Raw genomic sequence first — 7,798 nt, forward strand, 5'->3', positions numbered from 1 at the left:
AAGTCAAAATCCAACTAAAAACAAACGCAAGCCCACTAAAACAAATAACCCAACCCACTTTCCTTTTCTTTCTTTTCTTTTCTTTCTTTTCTTTCTCTTTTCTTCCCCATACGTTTCCTTTCCTTCTTCTTCGGCCAACCGAAGAAGCTTCAGCTGGCAGCCATGGTGGCCGCCGGTGACGCCGCCGCCACCGGACCGCCGCCGCCGGTGACCTCTCCGGTCACCAAAAATCCTCAAAATACACCTCCCCACTCGATTTTTCGCGTAGGTTCTATTTTCGGAGTTTGTTTTTACAAAAGATGATCTGAAAGTGGCCAAAATGTCAAAATACAGTCCAGTTTTTATTTTTTAAAACACCCAAATCTTTCACCAAAAATCATAAAAAATATATTACAATACTCCTTACAACTTCTGTAATACAACTATGATTTAATCCGGCAAGAAAACAACATAAAAAACTAAAATAAAGCAAAACAGTCCCCAAAATTCATTTTTTGCTATTTTTTGCATTTTCACAAGCAATTAACATGCATTCACAGAAATCATTTTTTTTTAGTGTTTATTCATGGATTCCCCAAAAATTCAACAATATCAGTAACAACAACAAACGAAGCCAAGGGACAAACAAACATCAAATCATGTATTTAATTTAATAAATTAAGGAAAGGAAAAAACTGAAAAAAGATGAAAGAAGAATAAATACCTCAATGAAAATTGTAGTCTCTTGACAAAATTTGATGAAATTACAAGCTCCAATAATTTTTATTGGCTTTGCCCTGTCCAAGAGAAAATCTGAGAGTGAGTATTTTATTTGCTAAAAATGAGGGAGAGAATCTGAGAGAGAGCCGAAAGATTTTTCTTCCCTTCTGCACCCGAGGCCTGAGAGAGGGAGCAAATGAGGGAGGTCTATGGCAATTTTTCTTCTTCTGCTTCTTTTGCTTTCTTTGCGGCCAAAGGACCTCTGAGAGTCAGTCCCCGAGAGAGTTTTCTTTTCTTCTCTCTTTTGTCCGTTGCTCTCCTGAGAGAATGAGGCAGGGACCTCTTCTGCAAAATTCTTTCTTTTCTCTTCTTCAGTCCCGTTGGCTCTCGGTCAAAAGATGGGATCATGATGTTTAGACATCATGATGTCCAGAGACATCATGATGACTAGACATCATGATGCCCTTTTTTTTTATTTTCTATTTTTCTTTATTTTTTATTTTTTTGATTTTCTTTTGTTTTTTCTTTTGCTAAAATAAACCTGCAAATATAAGAAATATACACATTAAAATGTAAGAAAATAAATGACTCATCAAATAGAAAATAATCGAGGAAAATATTAAAATTGATAAAAATTTGGTGTCTACAGCTTGCCCCTCTTTGTCTAGAGTTTCGAAGAAAGTCAAGACAAAGACGTAGACACCAAATTGCTTACCTGTTTCTTCTAACTGCACCTGAGTTAAAATAAACAAGTCAACACTTGGTTGAAATTATTGAACACAAGATGTCATGAAATTACAAAACACATGACCGAACTCATGTAGAGTTGCCTACGTATCCCACTATGGGAATCAGGTCAAACGTAGTTCGAATGCAAGTGAACCACAATGAAACCAGTGCATTGACCAACTGTGATCTTTGCAAAGTCAAAAAAGTTTGAACTCTTAGATCTCTAAACATGAAACACAAAATGAATGAAAAAGCACAATTATTAATCAAAACAGTCAAGAAAAGTAACTTGTCACAACTATAAAAAGATGCGCGGAGGGACGCGGTTACGCTCCAACAGGAAATCAAATGCAATTGTCAAGAACGGGAGGTAGAAGGGTGCGCGGTGGACGCTGAGACTCACCAACAGGAATTTAAATTGATGCGCGGAGGGACGCGATTACGCTCCAACAGAAATTTAAATTTGATCTTGATTTGATGATTTTTTTTTTTTTAAATAACAAATTGGTGGGATAGACCTGAATGAGAAATTAAACATGGAACTGATCCGAGCAAGAATTTATCATGGGACTGACTCGAGAATTTAAACATGGGACTGACTCGAACAGGAAATTAAACATGGGACTTACTCGAACGAGAAATTAAACATAGGACTGACCCGAACGAGAGATTAAAACATGGGACTGACCCGTATAAGATTTAACATCATGGGACTGACCCGAACAAAATTTAAAAAATCATGGGACTGACCCGAATAAAGCTTAAAATCATGGGACTGACCCGAATAAAGCTTAAAATCTTGGGACTGACCCGAACAAAATTAAAATCATTAGACTGACCCGAATAAGATTTAACATCATGGGACTGACCCGAACAAAATTAAAATCATGGGACTGGCCCGAATAAAATTTAAAAGTCATAGGACTGGCCCGAATAAAATTAAAAAGTTATGGGACTGACCCGAACAAGAGATTTAAAATCATGGGACTGGCCCGAATAAAATTTAAAAGTCATGGGACTGGCCCGAATAAAATTAAAATCATGGTGCACACTAGTGGGACAAACCCAACGGCTAGCGGCGGATGCAAATGAAAGGCACACTAGTGGGACAAACCCAACGGCTAGCGGCGAATGCAAGTAAAAGTGTGTGGTGAAAGCAAATGAAAGGCACACTAGTGGGACAAAGCCAACGGCTAGCGGCGAATGCAATTAAAAGGCACACTAGTGGGACAAACCCAACGGCTAGCGGCGAATGCAAATGAAAGGCACACTAGTGGGACAAACCCAACGGCTAGTGGTGAAAGCAAATGAAAGGCACACTAGTGGGACAAACCCAACGGCTAGCGGCGAATGCAAATGAAAGGCACACTAGTGGGACAAACCCAACGGCTAGCGGCGGATGCAAATGAAAGGCACACTAGTGGGACAAACCCAACGGCTAGTGGTGAATGCAAATGAAAGGCACACTAGTGGGACAAACCCAACGGCTAGCGGCGAATGCAATTAAAAGGCACACTAGTGGGACAAACCCAACGGCTAGCGGCAAAGCAAATGAAAGGCACACTAGTGGGACAAACCCAACGGCTAGCGGCGGATGCAAATGAAAGGCACACTAGTGAGACAAACCCAACGGCTAGTGGTGAAAGCAAATGAACATGCTTACTGGCGGGACAAACCCAGCTCCAGCGGCGATGAAAATGAAATGCTTACTGGCGGGACAAACCCAGCTCCAGTAGCGATTTAAACGAAATGCTTACTGGTGGGACAAACCCAGCTCCAGTAGCAATGAAAATGAAATGCTTTTGACAATCGGACAGTGGGATCAAAACCCGAGCCTGCCGTGATGAACTTGATCTGATTGATTTTTTTTATTTTTGTCTGGTGATTTTTCTTTTTTTTTCGCTTTTCTTTTTGACTTTTGAGAATCTTTCCAAAAAATTAATTTGCCCCAGTATGATGAATTTTTGCAATTTGAGTCCATAGTTGATTCTGTATCGCCATGTTGTTGTACCTTTTGATCAAATTTGCTTGCAACATTTTGGATCTGCCTTTATTCCCTGGAGAACTCTTTCCGGCACCGGTTCCAGTGCGAGGTGTGATTGCTTTCATTCGTGCATGCAATTTTTCTGCAAGAGAGAAAAAACAAAGAAATTGCCACCATCATTTGATGATAGCATTGTTCATGGCAAACATTCAACATCTTTTCATCAATCAGAGATAGCAACTCATTGTGCTCCTTGATCCATTTGATTTCTTCTGCCTGAACCTTTGTCAAAATGTGCAAGGACGGGATCTCGGTCTTGGCATGTATTACCACTTCCATTTCAGCATAAGAGGGCAAGGTGTTGTCCCAACTTAGAAATGTAATCTCCAAGTGAAATGCTCCCAGAGTTCAATTGCAAAAATTTGCAAAATCGAAGGAAAAACTCTTTTTTTTTTAATCCCCCTTTTTTTTTATTCTCTCTTTTTTTTTGTTTTTCCATTTTTTCCTCCTTTTTTATTATTCTCTCTTCTTTTTTTTTTCATTCCCCCTTTCTTTTCTTTTTCATTCCCTTTTCCTCTCTTTTTTTTTTTGTTTTTTTTTGTTTTTTGCTGCCGAATCATGCACTTTTTTTTTTTTGAACAAATAACCGATCCTCCACTTTGCAATGTAGCATTATTGCCCTCTTTTATTCATGATAGCTCTCCAAATTTGCAACATTTTCGCTTGTATCTTTTCCTCGATCTTAACCATAAACACCTGCACAAGTGGGGGATTTTTCGAAACAATTGAATCTTCAAAATTCTTTTTCTTTTCCTTTTTCTCCTTTTTTTTTTTGAGTTATGATATAACAATTAAGATCCATGCAAAGTGTTGACTTATCAAAAAATTGAAAAATATATACTTGACCTTGGACATATCCTACAAATGTATTATAAAATTTTGCCTCAATTTGAATTTATTTGGTGAAATCTCACAGATATATTACAAAAAATTTTGCCCCAATTTGGGCTTATTTTAGTTGCAAAATAATCACATACAATGTGAATAAAAATCATATTTGTCAAATGAAGAATTTAAATGTCATATCCAAACTCATATAGAAGATTCCATGATAAATCTCTCAAAATATGACCAAATTGCAAAAGATCTCTTCCTCATTTTGGGATCGGTGTTGAGGGAAAAATGTCCCCTTCTTGTTAGCTCATCTTTTAGAACCAATCAAATGGATATTATTCAGGATTTTGAGGTGGCTCACGGAGATGGTATATCAGGATCTTTTTCTTTTTTTTTTTTCCAAATTGTATCCAACACATTCAATATCACATCTTAGTGAAAGCAAATGGTTTATCACTCTTATTTCTTGAGAAAATTTAGTCAACATATAAGCTCTATGTATGGGTAGAAACGATAGTTAAACATGTGAAAACTGGTTATACCCTTATGATTACAAAATGATTGATGGATTTCTTATGAGCATAATCCTCACTTTGGGTTGTCATGAAGGATAAGTCAGCGATGGACTTCATGAGCTTGTAATGTGGCTTGAAAACGATAGTTAAAGAATAAGACTTTCAAGGACATTGTACCGAAGATCGCATTTTTCCAAAATTGCCCTATTCTGAACTCAAAGATCTCAGAATTTGTTTGCATTTTCTCAACATTCACCAGGGACTTTCAGCATCAAATCTTTTTACATTTTTCTTTTGCATTCGCTCTCTTTTTCCTTTCCCTCAACTTGGTGGGTTTTCACAGGGCGCGTGGCGTCAACCCCATACCCAGTCAGCTAAAATTTTCGGCATCAGAAATTTTCTCAACAAGGCCATTGCAAAGAACAGAAGTCAGGACTTTCGGCTTTGTAATGGGGTCAGGTGGGGTGCTTAGAAAAGTTAAAGCTTGAAAACGGATTTCAAAAGTGGTTTGAAGAATCTGAGATCGCATTATTGTGCCAACTCTATTTTAGGGTTAAATCAAAATTTGCCAGAGCTTGTGCTCAATTGAGGCTTTTTCTCTTTCATTTTCTTTCGATTTTTCAGCCTTCTGCCATTTTTTTGAATTTTCACAAAATTTGCCCCAATTTATTTTTTGAACTGAGGTTCTCTTTTCTCTTTTCCTTTTGATTTTGTTGCATTATCACTTTTCATTTCTTGAAACTTTTCAACTCAAACTTGCCCCAGTGTGGGGTTTGCGATTCTCAGAGGTTGCCAAACGAAATAATTTATGATGAAGGCTCAAAAGGGATAACTAGGGATAGAATGTCTGATTGAAAAAGAAGAGGGCCTGACTTTTATTCCGTTCCTTACAATAACCCTGAAAAGAAACTTTCATTAATGCGAAATTTATTGCATGTATCTGAATTAACTGACTGAGGGAGACCCTTGTTCATCCATATCTGTGGAACATAGGCGATTTGTGCGGACAAAACTCTTCCCTTTTCTTTTTTTTTTCTTCTTTGTCAAAATTAAAGCCCAAATATTGATGGTAGAATCAAATTTCCCCAACTTGTAGCATTTTCTCCCTTCTTTTTTTTTTACCTCTTTTTATAAAATTCTCCAATCTCCTTCCCCAATGTCGGGTGCGATCATAAGTGCTTTTGAAACGAACCACCAATTTAGGCTCAAATGAGGATGCAGGGGATAAAAGTGTTTAGATTGCAGAAACGATGGCCAAAGCATCATTCTTACGCTTCATGACAAACCAAGAAAATAATAGCTCATTAAGAATCCATTTTCTTTTGACATTTGGAATTTCTTTTCATGTAAGGTCATGATCATTGAGGCTCTTATTTGAAACGAAGTACTTTTTTTTTTTTATCTCAAATGGGAAAACAAATGATAGGATCTGTATAGAGAAACAAAAGCCTAAAGTATCATTCCAAATTTTCAAAACAAATAAGAAATATGTACATTTTTGCTTTCACTCAGATGTGGATTGAATTTGATTAGACACAATGGACATTTTCAAACCAAGGCTGCCCCAATTTGCAATTTATCAATCAATGCGACTGATTTTTTTTTTTTTTTTTGAGGGGCCAAATAGTGGTGGGCAAAATAGGGATTGTATAGTGAAGGAGAAAAGGTATCTCATTGGGCCTTTTGAATGGCCTCTCAGTTTGAGTAGTCTCTTTTAATTCCTGGCACTCTTATTGTACAGTTTGGATCACTATTTCTTGTGAATTTCCAAGCAAGAGGTTGAGGAAAAATCAACTTGGTCTTATTTCTTAAAATTCATCATGAAATCTCCAATGAGCAACAGAAAGAATGAAATGTACATGATTATATACAAAACAATAATTGTCTAAAACTTTATTGGTGAAAAAGTTTAAAACAAAAATTTCTCGTTGAATTATAATACAAATGAGAAGAGAAAACTTCTACAAAACCCCACATATACGCTTTTGTCTCCCTTTCTTTTGGAACAAAATGTATAATCAAATCAAATAAACGAAAGTTCCGTTTGAAAAATAATTATAAAGTCTCTCAGAGGCTTTAGCCTAGAGCTTTCAGATGGATCTTTCATGTTTTTATTGTAGGATCTGCCCAAGAATCAAATAATACTTGTAGTTCTCAAATTTTAGCAGACATAGAAAAATATTTTCACCTTATTGAAGCATTTTTATGAATGCAGGGGAAGGGGGAAACAAAAGAAAAATACCCCGAGTCAGTAGGTAAGACTACAAAATCGGTATGCATGTCCTATGGGGGAGCCCTTTTATGCCAAGGGTAGGCCTAACATGAAAATGCAATCCTCTAGTGTAGGCACCATACAATACCTGATGAATCCGATCAACTGATTGAGTGAAAAAAATGATTTGAAAAACTTGACCAATTGGAGTGAGAAGAGACATTTGTTTGAAAAATAAGGACAAAGTCCGAATGGATTGCTTGCTTTGATTGACACATAAAATCAATTTAGTGTGAAAAACTTATTTTTGAAAGAATTGAAATGTCTCGACTAGTTTATGAAACTTGGATCGAAACGTTAAAAGAAATTAACTGATCAAATGAATTGAATGGAATTAATAAATAAAGCTAGTCAAATGAATTGAATGAAACTGATGATTTATTCAAAAATTGATTGTATTGTCCTAAAAATGAATGAATGGATTGAGTTAATGAAAAAATGAATGAATTGATCCAATAGATGAAAAAGAGCTAATGATTTATTCAAAAATGACTTGATAGTCATAAAATGAATGAATTGATAAAATATATTAGATGAAATTGATGAATAAATTGATCAAATGGATTGAATGAAATTGATGATTTATGAAATTAAAAATGAACAAAATTGTATGGAATGGATGGTCTATCCCAAAAAAAAAATAACTCAATCATCCTAGATTTAAAAATGGAATGGATGAAAATGATGATTTATTCAAAATCGATG

This window comes from Coffea eugenioides, unplaced genomic scaffold (assembly GCF_003713205.1).
Source record: "Coffea eugenioides isolate CCC68of unplaced genomic scaffold, Ceug_1.0 ScVebR1_1846;HRSCAF=2776, whole genome shotgun sequence".
NCBI lineage: Eukaryota > Viridiplantae > Streptophyta > Magnoliopsida > Gentianales > Rubiaceae > Coffea > Coffea eugenioides.